The 12,618-nt window shown below is 45.9% G+C and overlaps 1 protein-coding gene across 1 annotated transcript in view; it reads left to right on the forward strand.

Annotated features, from left to right (window-relative positions):
- Zfp64 (ZFP64 zinc finger protein) overlaps positions 1-12,618 on the forward strand; it is a 76,549-nt gene that overhangs the window by 46,260 nt on the left and 17,671 nt on the right. The window lies entirely within an intron of this gene.

Raw genomic sequence — 12,618 nt, forward strand, 5'->3', positions numbered from 1 at the left:
TTGCATTTTAATACACTGACAGTCCTCTTCACTGAGCATCTTTCCTTCCCAGGAATCCAGGGCAGACACAGACACACCTGTCGCCCGTAGGCAGTGAGTACCTTCACTCAAGGGCATCTTATTCCGGATTGGACGCTCAGACAGGCCCACCGAGAGATGGAGCAAGAGGCAGGGCAGGACACTGGTTAAACCTGGAATGCTGAAGTCAGGAGGAAATGGGACCAGACCCTACCTCCGGTGTCCAGAAGAGCACACTACCCTCTCAGCACCTCAGCAGCTTCTGGGTGTGGGGACAGTCACAGAGCCAAGAAGCCAGGTGTGGAGCTGGGCACCTGAACCCCAGCTACTCAGGAAGTCTGTGGAAAGCTGGGGCAAATTAGCAAAGCCTGTATGCAAATAAAAATTTTTTAAAATCCATGGGTTTAGCTTAGTGTTAGAGCGCTTGCCTCGCTTTTGGGAGGCTCTGAGTTTAATCCCCAGTACTGCAAAAAGAAAAAAGTATTCTCTTCTTACGTGGGACTCCCTATTCTCTCCCCAAAAGTAATCAGACGTGGTAGCTGCTTTTGTATCTTTTCAGAAATTGTCTATATTCCTTAATGCTTACACGTATGTTTAGGGGGAAATCTCTTCCTTTTCCTTTTTAATGGTCTCTTGCTCCTGTGCATTTTCTTGCTAGCTTGCCTTTCTATTTCTGCCTACATAACAATATATCTTTCATCCAGGATTCATTCCATAAAAACTTATTAAGCTCCTACTCTATGGCAGGCCCTTCTAGGGACCAGGCACACCTAGAGGGTGGAGTCACTCTTCTAGAGGCTGGTGACCCAGTCGCTTCACATGGGAAACCAGTTCATTCTTACAGGGTCTCTCACGCGGGGCTCAGAGGATCGCAGGCCCTGTAAGAGAAAGTCCAGGAAGATAACTGCCATGCACAGCACTAGGAGCTTGACCACCCAGCCTGCAGGAAATCAGACACTGGATCTAAGTTTATTAGTTCTGGGAAGTCTTGAGTACTTTTTCTTCTGCCATGAATAACACTCTGGTATTCCGCATTGGTCTGTTTCAAGGGACTGTTGCTTTCTGTTTCACTAACCACTTTCTACTTCGCATCCTCTTTTATCTGCTCCATACTTCCTGGCTTCTGCTTACTGAGGACCCCGTTTAGCATCCACTGAGGTGACAAGGCTGAGGGGCTATAAGTGGGGCACCAGCAGCATCTGCTGCAGAGAGCAGCCCTGCAGTGTTCTGTGCCCCCACAAGCAAATGCACACATGTTTTTCTGTTCCTTTTGGAAAAGTAAGTAGCATACTGTGTACGAAGTTCCGCTCCACAGGTTGTTTGTTGTTGTCACTTTGTTGTTTTTGCAGCACGAGGGATTAAATGCAGGGCCTTGATCATGCCAGGCCAGCCCCTACCACTGAGCTACACCCAGTCCTTTTCAATTTTGGAACAGGCTCACTAAGTTGCCTGGAACTTGCCACCCTCTTGCTTCATCCTCATAAAGAGCTGGGATTATAGGCCTGCATTGCCACCCCAGCTCTACGCCTTGCTATTTTTCTTTTACTATATTCAGCAGATCTTATCATACGGGCACATAAATTACTCTCTCTAACCTTTTTCACAGTGGCAGAGTTTTCCTTTATGTGACTATGCCGTGATTCATTCAACAAGTGACCTATAGATGTATAGTAGGACTGTTTCTAGGCATTTGTGACTACAGAGGGCTGCCCAGAATAATAATCCTGTATTTATCATGGCTGTGTGCTGGTATCTCTGTAAGAGAAGCCCCCCCCCTCCCCAGTTTTAATTCGGCACTGGGCCTCGCTATTAGGTGAGCCCACATTCCCAGACTCCCTTGCAGCTTCATCTGGCTCTGCGACTGGATTCTGCCCAATGGGGACACGACCAGGAAGTAACGTCCACTTCTAGTCATCTCTGTAAGAGATGCTCTCCCCCTTTCCTCCTTCCCAACGGCAGAATCAGGGGTATGGATCTTCACCCCAAGGAAAACATTGAAGGCACAGTAGAGGAATGACGTGGAAGGAGCATCATTCAATAGAAATTAAATTTCATATTTTATTTAGATCCAGTTTCTAGTCTCTGTTAAAGGACCCAAAACCATACAATTAAAGACGGAATCATAGTAGGGTCTTCTACAAAAACCATGGCTAAATGTTCCAGTCAGAGCCCTCTGTCTCCTTCACCAGTGTCTCTCCAGCATGCCTAGCATGATGTATGTGTTCAATAAAAGCAATCTTCTGATAAAGAGCAGTTGGTGGCTGACTGCCAATAACAATAAGGATAACTAATTCTCTCAGTCATGTACTGTTTGTCAAGCCCTTTACAGGCATTCCCTTTTACCACTCAGAAAAACCATTCAAGGCAGTAGAATTATCATCCTCATTTTACAGATAAGGAAACTGAGGCTCATGACAGCTAAGGGAACCAAATTCCAGTGAGATAAACACATACACACACATACACAGTGTGCTCTAACAGAGTCCTTAGCATGTGCCCTGCCCCACCCTCCTCATCAGTGACCACCTCCTCCTCCATGGTTAGCTCCACTGCTTTCCAGACCAGGAGCCGTTAAGTGTCTCCTGAACCAGCCCTGTGAGCTGTCTCTGAGTGCAGCTGAGATTTCCTAGGAGGAGAGCCAGTGTCTTCATCCATTCAGGCTGCCATGACAAAGCACCATTGCCTGGCCGGCTCAGAAGCAACAGAAATTCATTGCCCATGATTCTGGAGACTAGAAAGTCCAAGATCAAGGCAGCAGGACAGAGTCCAGCTCTGGGGAAGACTCATTTTTCTCAGAAGGCATCAGCTAGCTGCATCCCACCTGCCCTGATGCAAGGCCAGGGGCAGGACTCCCATTCAGGAAGGCTCCGCCCATCTGAGCTCAGCATCTCCAAGAGCCCCATTTCTTACACCATCACCGTGGAGGTGGGGGTTCAGCAGAAACACAAACAGGAAAAGAGAAGCAGAACGGTACTGGGGATCAAATTCACAGCCTCGTGCTTGCTAGGCAGGTGCTGTGCCACTGAGCTAAATTCCCTGTCCCATGTCTTCTCTTTTTTTCCTCCTCCTCCTCCTCCTGTGTGGCCAGGGTTCCAGATCTGCCCCTTGCTGGAAGCTTTCCCGGCTCCTCTGGGTGGGCCCTGACACCACACCATATTATAACTGTTTATTTATTGCTGTCCCCTTTTGCTCTGCATCTTCCCTCAAGACTTGCAGTTGCATTCCCAGAAGTTAGCACAGCTTCGCACCCGACAGGAACCGAGCTCATCAGACGTGGCCCCAGTAGAGAATGTCAGTCAGTGCGGTGACCCTGACAGAACGTGAAGATGACAGTGTGCCTGATTTCACTGTTGCCACACGGGATGGAACCTCACTCTTCTCGAGGGTGGGTGAGATGACTGACCACACATAGCCATGCATGGCCTCACACCGCCCCAGCTGGAAGTTTGTTCTGGGCAATGAGGAACCTCGGAGCCTGCAAGAGCCAGCAGCTTGACCTGAGGCTAAAAGCTATAAAGAAAGGGGTGCGCTGGGGGTGCAGCTCAGTGGCAAAACGCTGGCCTTCATGTGTGCAACCCTGGGTTCCGGTCCCAACCCTGCAAAACAGAGGAGGCCCGATCCCCACTGTTGTCTAAACTGAACCCTCTTCCGCAGGATTTCACTTCCAACCTAATCCATGAGGGGCGGGGCCGAGGCAGGAAATAGGAAGACAAGGAGGCAGCTAGGGTTTGTGCCTTGGTGACTTTTTAACTAGTTTCTTTTTCATTTAAAAAGTAATATATGGGGGCTGGGGATTTAGCTCAGTGGAATAAGTACCTGCCTTGCAAGCAGGCAGTCGTGAATTCGATCCCCGGTACCGATAAAAAGGAAAAAGACCAAAAAAACAAAAACAAAAACAAAAAAAAGTAATATACATAGGTGGGAATGGTGAACTGACAACACTTTGGACAACAGCTTATGCCCATGCGCAGGATTGGATCCCTAGCACCACAAAAAGAAAAGAAAATAGCTTAGCATTTGCCAGGGCAGTCCAGTGTGAGTAGACACCCCGCCCTGGCTCTGCCACACCTACACCGCACTTCTCAAACTCACGGTGCATAAGAATCACCCGGGACCTGGTTAAAATGCAGATTCTGGGTACAGCGCGCCTTGCAGTTGTACGTGCTCGCAGATCACCGTTGAAAAGCAGTCTGGTTTCAGCGCTTCTCAGACTTTAATGTGCAGAAGCAGCACCCAGGGGATTTGTTAAATGCAGATTCTGGATAGAGAGAAACATGCACGCGCAAATCGGGAAACCTGCACAGGAGTGTGCGTGGCTACACTGCTCCTAATTACCAGGCGGGCGACGGCCTTTTGGCAGAGGGTGTGCAGCGCGGTGTCCTCACACCGCAGATTATGCCAGGGTGAAAATCAACAGACTGCAGCTGCCTGCGGCAACATGTTGAATCTCTAAGTCTTACAGAGGCAAGAGAAGGAAAAATATCCAAAGTTGGAAGAAAAAAAAAGAGGCAGAACTACACACCATATTGTTTAGGGGCAGAAGTTTTAGATAACAGCGACACCACAGTACACACTGTGGGAGGGAGTGGCAGTCAGAAGCCAGTGAGGGGGGCCACGGATTTCTCAGGTCAGCCACACCTTAAACTGCAACACAGGCGTTTGTTTTATACTGTAAACTGCACAATGGTGTTTGTACACATTCTTGTCCAGGGTGCAGTTTCAAGATTTTTAAGGTGTTAAAGCCTAAAAGCTTGCAGAAAGGCACATAGCAAAATGTCAGTCATGGCAGATACTGCTGCCTCGTCCCCAGGGACAACTCGTACCACTGGTCGTGGAGTCCTGTGCGTTCACAAGCTCAAGTCTGGCTGCTGTGTGTGCATGTGTAAATGCACAACTTGTGTTAGAAATTCTTTGTTAGGGTTCCATGGAATTTATTCCATTGTACGAAAAGTATCATGATGTTGGTTTTAGTTATTACTTTGTAACTATTAAGTAGTACATGTCTAATTTTGTTTTGTTTTGTTTGAGACAGGCTCTTGCTATGTGGTGCAGGCTAGGCTTGAACTCACTGTGTAGCCCAGGCTGCCCTCCAAGTCACGGTGACCCTCCTGCCACTGTCTCCCAGTGCTGGGATTACTGGTGTGTGCCACTATGCCTGGCTATATCCTCTATTTTTTAAAAAAAGTAATGTTGCCATCAGGAGCAGTAGTGGTGTAAACCATTAATCCAGCACTTATGAAGGCTGAGGCAGGAGGATTCAAATTCAAAGCTAAGCTGGGCAATTTAGGAGACTCAGTAAGATGCTATCTCAAAATTTAAAAAGAAAAGGCAAAAAAGGCTGGGGATGTAGCTTAGTGAGAAGACCCTTCAATCCCCAGGATCCCCACCGCCCCCTCAAAAGAAATAAAGGATAGTATTCTCCTACACACATGTACAGAATTGGAAAGTTTTTCAATCTGCATTCTTCTAGCTTGCTTAAAATGTAGCAGTGTATATTCTTGCAGCACGGTATTCATCTTTGGATTTATATACATATATATTTCACTATTTAAAAAACACTGTGGCTTTTTTTTCTTGTGGCACTAAAGACTAAACCCATGGCCAGGGATATAGCTCAGTGGCATAAGAATTTTCAGGTTAAGCGCAAGTTCCTGAGTTTGATTCCTGGTACCAAAAAATAAAATAAAATAAAGTCTAAACCCAGGGCCTCATGCTCACTGAGCATGCACTCCACCATAAGCTGTGTACTCCAGCCCCTAGCAGACATGGATTCCAATATATTTACCTCTGTCTATGTGAAACTTGCTTTTTTTTTTCCTTTAATGCAACATATCCTAAAGTTCTAGCCAAGTTTGTATTCATCAATCTGACTGATAATTTTCACCTGTTGCCTAGCAGTCCCTGGGACAAGCAAACCTCAGTTTAAAGTAGCCACTCCCCTACTGCTGGACTTGTGGGTTGTTTCTCAGGTGTGAGAACAGACCCCTGGGGCCATTACCCCAAGTGTGCATGTGCCAGTGCTTCTATGGAGGAGAAGATCTTGAAAACAGAGTTTACAGATCACTGGCAGGTGTTAGGCTTGTATCTAGATGTCCCTCCAAAGCCTCATGCAGTCTTAAGGCTTCTTCAGGGGTGGCTGGATCTAGAGTGCGTGATGTGGGAGTAAGGGTATGATCAGCCCACTCTTTGGTTTGGCACTGCCCTCATCCCAGTACCCTGCGTAGAGTAGAAAAGGGGCAGAAAGAAGGAGTTAAGGTCCCTTGTTACATTTTTTGTCTTCTACCTATTATGGACTGTTCCCCTCCTCAAAGTCACCCTGCCCTAAAGTCAGCTGATTATGGACTGGAACCTCTACAAACTGTGAGCAAAATAATAAACCTTTGCCCCTTTAACTTTAGGTGTTGGGTATTTTGTCTCAGCACCGAGAAAAGTAACTAAGACGACACGGTATGGTTAAAACTCTATCACCAAAGCACCCTCCAGAGTAGCTATGTATAAATGTTTTCATCCCCAACTAACAATGCATCAGGAAACCAGTCTCTGTACTCTTGCTAATAGTTGATGCTATCAGTCTGCTTAAATTTTATGGATCTTATCTGTGAAAAGAAAAAGCAGGAATGCATGGTTACTTTAATTTGTATTCTTTTATAATTAAAAAGGTTGGACATCTCTATGTGTTTTGCCCAGGATCTGCACTGAACAAACTCCCCAAGTGATTCTTTTGCACGTTAGAGTTTAAGAAGCACTGAACTCAGCATCTGTGCTGTAACAAGCTCACTCAGTGATCTGTCTACACACTACATTTTGTCACACACTGGAACCAGAATCTGCATTTTAGTGAGATCCCTAAGTGATTCTTATATACAGAAAGTCTGGGAACTGTAGTGTAAGTGCAGAATAACTGAGCCTTACTCAGAATATATTAATCTTTATTCAGAAAGGTGGGAAACAGTATTTCAGCTTAGCTTATATTTCATTAAGCTTAATGGACTGGAACATTTTTTCAATTTTGTTCTCTCTCTCTCTCTCTCTTTTTTTTTTTTTTTTTTCCTTCAGTACTAGGGATGGAACCCAGGCCTTTATGAATGCTAGGCAAGTGCTCTCTGGCTGAGCTGCATCTTCAATTCTTTCTATTAGGGTCTTGCTAAGTTGTCCAGGCAGTGCTTGAACTTGTGATCCTTCTGCCTCAGCCTCCTGAGCAGCTGGGATCACAGGAGTCCACCACCATGCCTGGCTCTTCTCTCCCCTCTTCCCTCCCCAAATTTCAAGTGCTGTAGCTCTCTTTTCTGGGAACTACCTACCTATTCGCTGAATCTCTTTGCTTTGCTTCAAATGCACCAAAGTGGTTGTACTTTAGGGTCTTGACTGTTGACATTCGTTCCTCCAGCAGTGTTCCCTTCCCATGGTAGGCTATGACAGTCATGTTTTGGTCACTCACTTCTTGCCAAACTCAGTAGCCCCCAAATGTCCTTTCTCCATCGCCTCGCTCCATGCTGCTTTGGTCACAGCACCTCCCCCAGCCCCTCCTGTCTGAGATGGCCTTGAGCTTAGCTCTCACTTTGGCTGAGTTAAATCAGTCTTGACCTCGTGTCTCCAGCAAGTACAGCTGAGCCAGGCAAGTGTGGGCTCAAAAATTATCATATCAACAAATAAATGAATCCTTGGCAAAGGGAATGGTGAAGAGATAAGATCTACTCCTGTGTAGAGTCCTTCATGGCTAGGATCTGAGCGGGAAGAAACCAAGCAACCCTTCCTCGCTCTGGTAAGCGGTTGTGAGCATGGCAGGCTGCAGCAGCCCAGGATGGGAGCCACTGGCATTTACTGGCACCCTCACCATGCTGGGACCTGGAGTGTTGGGAAACCAAGCAACCGTCTCCTCCCCCCCAGGACGGGAGCCATGGCGGTTATGGGACCTGAGCCATGCTGGGACGTGGAGCACCAGGAAACCAAGCAACCCCTCCCAACTTGCCTGTTTTGTTTTGTTGAACTTCAGTATACACCAAAGTATGGACAGCTATTTTGAAGAGAGCGAGAGACTCTACGACAGCCATTGGTGACTTCCCTTTGTCCAGTTTTGAAGACCTAAAACACCTTCCTCATTCAGTTCGGATCAGTTTTATACTATGTTGTTCTGTATGAATTCTCCATGGGAAGTCATGGACAACTATTTGGAAGAAAACAAGAGACGATATGATAGACAATGAAGATGGTCATCTAGCTTTGAAATTTATATCTCTTACATTGCTTTCTATGTCTATTCTGTTCTGTGTTGTTGTGTTTAATTTTACCCCCTTAAAATAAAAATTTTTTAAATTTTTTAAAAAGAGTCCCTCGTGGCTGGATAAGCATTGATTTTCATACTTCTGTGTCTCTCTGCGGCAGAGAGCAGCCGAGGTAACACAGATGTCGTGAGGCCCAGGGGCTCAGGGGACAGGACTCCAGCAGGGAGGCTCAGAACAATCCAGACAACACTATTACGTACTCTTATCTATTTCGTTCTCTATTTATTTATTTTTGGTGCAGGGATCTAACTCAGGACCCTGTGCTTGCCAAGCAGGCACTGTGCCACCCCACACACTGAGCTGTATCCCTGACCCTCTTTTTCGTAACAACAACAAAAGGAAGCAGCCAAGAGTAGTGGCTCCCATCTGTAATCCCAGCTACTTAGGAGGCTGAGGCGAGAGGATCACAAGTTCAAGTCCAGCCTGGACTTCTTAGGGAGACCTTGTCTCAAAATTTTAAAAGGCTGGGGTGTAGCTGTATGGTAGACTGTTTGTCTAGCATGTGTGAGGTTCTGGGTTCAATCCCCAGTACCAACAAGAAAACGGGAGGGAGCTTTTCCTGTACGAATTGAAGTTGGCGCAAAACCATGGGAAGTCTGCAGCTCAGAGGAGTTGAGTAATGCCACCAGAGCTTGTTTACTTCAAATTTACTTCCACATAAAATAGAATATCTGTGCCTAGTTAAATAAAACAACCAATTATGGGTGAGTGCTGGCTATTATTATAGGCAGCTATAACTCTTACTCTATTATTATAAATAATTATTATTAACACTTAAAGAGTGCAACCCAAAAGTTGTTATTCTGTGTACTCTACATATACAAACTCATTCTTCCTCATAGGCACAATAATTGTCATTTTATTGATGAAAAATAAAGCACAGAAACTTTCTTAACATCACACAACAAAGGAAGGAATTAACACCCAGTATACTTGTGCGTGTATGTGTGCACGTGCGTGCATGTGTTTATATGTGTGTGTGTGTTAGCGCTCAAACAAAGATCTTGTGCATTCTAAACACATGCTGTACCACCCAGCTATACCCCCAAACAGCCAGGGTTCTCACTGAGGCAGGCTCCTGTCTGTGCTTCGATTAATACATGATGCTGCTTTGGAATTTTTATAATGCTTTGTTAAGCAACCGAGGTGTCCAAGAGACTCTTGTATAATTCAGAGGTGGTTCCTCCACCATCTACAGAGGACAGAACCCAGGGCCTCAAGTATGCTAAGTAGCGTTCTAACGCTACGCTACATCCCCGGCCCAGTGCTGTACTATCTCTTGGCAAAACACTTAATAGTTATGAAAATTGTATCCACTTTATTTCTACAAAGTGACAAGGGTTAACATTTTATTGACTTGCTCTGTGAAGAAAACAGGTTACGTGAAAACCACTTTTTAATCGCCAGGATTAAGGAGTTATGTCAAGAATGAGGGGCCCAAGGAGGTAGCTCAGTGGTACCCCACCTGCCTGGCAAGTATGAGGCCCTGAGTTCAATTCCTAGTACAAAAAAAAATAAAAATAAATAAAAAGAATGAGGATGCAACTAATTTTCCACAAAAACATTTCATGGAGAGAGTACTTTGAAATTCATGTTTAACTATGATTTTCTTGTTGTATAATATGATTGCTAAAAAGAATGCAAAGTGGTCACCTTTAAACATTTCTATCTGCATTTTTAAACTTAGTTGCAGGATTTTCTAGTCTGTTTAAACATTTCAAAAAATAAATAAATAAAAAAGTTCCCCAGGTTTAAGGTCCTTTTGTTAAAGGTAGAGCAAAGACCTTCCTTCAGTTATGTTTACAAAAGCCCCTGGCTGTCTATCAGGAAAGATTAAAACTTATAAACTGGATTTCAAAAAAAAAAAAGGATAGTCAACTTGTATAATTGGCAAATAGGATTGAAAAGTCATGGCTTATTAAGAGTAGCTTCTGATACTTTACTTTCATTTAGATCTGATACATATCCTGATATCCATATAGATCCTGATATATATGTGTGTGTATATATATGTATATATATATATATTTCTAATTTTTCAGTTATGATCCTTAAAATCAACCCACTAAAGTCAAACATAGTAATAAATTTGAAGACTAGAATTGAGTGGATGTTTAGCAAAATAGTAAAATAACCTTTTCAAAGGTAAAACCAATCAGTTGTCCTAGTATTGGGAGAACATATTCATATTTTTCACTTATTTTTGGTTGAAATAATATATGGAGAAAGTGCAAATGAAGGTATCTTTTTACCATAATTTTATCAATACAGAAGGCAAAAATTAAAATACTTGTAAAGTTAGAACATTTGGTAAACATCAGCTGGTCACGTGCCGGCAGGCCTGTGCCCCTGCTGGCCCGAGGGGCTGCTCCTAGTGTCCCGGAGCACAGGAAAGGAGGTGGCTCCATGTTCCCTCTTCTACCTTCTGAGGGGAATGAAATTGGTGCCAGGTCACCTGGCGTGGCTGCTTCCCCCACTCAGGATACTTGTTAACTCAAGAGGAACTTATTGGCCTTGGTGGAAAGATCTTGGGTCCCAGCAGCACTGTCAGGATGGCAAAAATGTGCCAGTGTATTCTCACGTGGGCAGCGCTAGGCATCCCTCAACGTGGACAGGAAATAACAGGAACTGGGGGGGAAAGTATTCCTGGAAGTTTGCATAGCCTTTTTACAAAGTTCTTTAAAAATTAAAAACGAGGGGGCTGGGGATTTAGCTCAGCAGCATAAGCGCCTGCCTTGCTAGTGTGTGGTCGTGAGTTCAATTCCTGGTACCGATAAAAAACAAAAGACAAAAAAAAAAAAAAAATTAAAAACGTGGGGCTGGGGCTACAGCTCAGCGGTGCAGTGCCTGCCTAGCAAGCACGACATCCTGTGTTTGATTCCTGGTACCCACAAAAAATACATATAAAAATTAAAAATATATACTTTTAGGACTATGCATGGGCTCCACAAAACTTACAGAAGAGAAGAGGCACAGGAACAAAGCAAGCGGAATTCTGTTTGATGGTCCATGAACTCAAGGGGAAGGTTGAGAAGAGACAGAGCCAGGGGTAGTGCAGGTCCTAGTTTTTTGTGGAGGAAAGGACTTATTTCCTTTATTACATCATAAGATGCAAAGGAGCAGACAGCCAACCTACAGTAATGACTGTGTCAGGCTGCAGGGACTGATTGACCCGATGGTGTATGCACGCACCCACATATGGACGGACAACACACACACACACACCCCTCAGCGGTATACAGAGGTGCCAGTACCTCCCACCCCCCACCCTCAGTGCACCCAGGATCAGCTTCCCCAGCAGCAGCACTGTGCCCAGCCGACTGGCACCCTAAGACTTGCGGAGGAAGGAGACCCGATGAACAGCGGCACCTTGGTGTTCTCAGACGCCCTCACCCCTGCGTGGGGACACCTATACACATCCCAGAGAAAACCAAAAGCCGTCTTAAGCTGAAGGCTTGGAAATGTAATATTGAGTGATTTCACCTGGCATGACCCAAACTAAATCCATGCACAGCCTGAAACACAAAGCGAGCTGCAGGGAAACAACTCGGCTTTGGAGAGAGGTTAAACATGGGCTGCCCACGGCCCAGCCTGGGTTTGCCAACCTCCCCACCCACCCCCACCCCCAGAGAGGTGCACTGCCCGGCTGGGAAACCCCAGCCACACCTCGGGGATATGCCACACCGTAAAACTCAACCCACAGAGGTTTAAGAGTAAAGAGGCCCACCCCGATTCGGAGCAGAACCCGGCTGCGTGTTTAAAAGGGCTCCCACGTGATTCTCAGGTTGAGGCAAGCTCGGGGCGCAGCAGGCTTAAGTAACTCCCCAGTTTAAGAAGGTAAACACCCGGGGGATGGAGGTGTCGTTCATATCGTGCAAGGAGGGGTAACCCTCGGGTCTCAAGAAGGTCCCAGCTAGTCTGAGCACGCACCCCAATTAGCTAAACCCGGAGGACCGCGCCTGTCGCCTGCTGGGCGGGCCTGTGCCCTCGCGGAGGGCCCCAGCGGCGTCTCCTGTGTGGTCCCCGACCCCGGGGCTGCGGTCCTGGGGCAGGAGCGGAACCTCACTGATGAAAACGCCGGTTCCTGGCCTCAGCCACCCGAATCTAGAACTTTCTCAATGTGCATTTTGAACACTCTCATGTCCTTTAAATTTCCTGCTCCACTGTGCAGCAGAGGTTGACAACCCGGAGATGAGGCTGTCCTTGTGCACCTTCGCTGTGCGTCAGAATAACCAAGGAGCTTTTAAAAATACATCTCTATACCAAGGCCCAGGTCCCAGCCCGGACCAATTAAGTCTGAATCTACCAGCGCCAAGAC

The sequence above is a fragment of the Cavia porcellus genome, unplaced genomic scaffold, assembly GCF_034190915.1.
Source record: "Cavia porcellus strain 051 isolate PalLab524CR breed Dunkin Hartley unplaced genomic scaffold, mCavPor4.1 scaffold_5, whole genome shotgun sequence".
Lineage (NCBI taxonomy): Eukaryota > Metazoa > Chordata > Mammalia > Rodentia > Caviidae > Cavia > Cavia porcellus.